We start from the raw sequence: 410 nt of genomic DNA, 5'->3' as shown, positions 1-410 counted from the left end.
CTGGTTGGATTTGGGTTGTATGGTGTTTTTCTGTTTGTGCTTGGTGGATGTTGGTCTTCAGTCCATAGTGAGTTGGCAAGGATCTTCCACAGGGTTGGGTGTCTTGCAGCATATTTTTTAAGTTTTTCCTTGTCCTGGGTGACCCTTATCTCTCTTTCTATCTTGATAAATAATTTGGCAAGGGTAAAGCATTCTAGGGGAGGCATTATTTTTCTTTCACCTTTGGAAGATGTTAGTCCACTCTCTCCTCCTTTTCATGGTTTCTGCTGATAAGTCTGAGCATATTCTTACTTGAGAGCCATTGTATGCGACTGTCTTTCTTTTTTTGCTGCTCTTAGGATTTTCTATTTTTCCTCTAAGTTGGATAGTTTAACTATTATATGCCTTGGTGAGTTTTTCCTGGGGTTTAG

This window comes from Echinops telfairi, unplaced genomic scaffold (assembly GCF_000313985.2).
Source record: "Echinops telfairi isolate 266 unplaced genomic scaffold, ASM31398v2 ScPeMD7_7468;HRSCAF=8506_0, whole genome shotgun sequence".
Taxonomy (NCBI): Eukaryota; Metazoa; Chordata; class Mammalia; order Afrosoricida; family Tenrecidae; genus Echinops; species Echinops telfairi.
Note: the sequence above shows the minus strand (reverse complement) of the source record.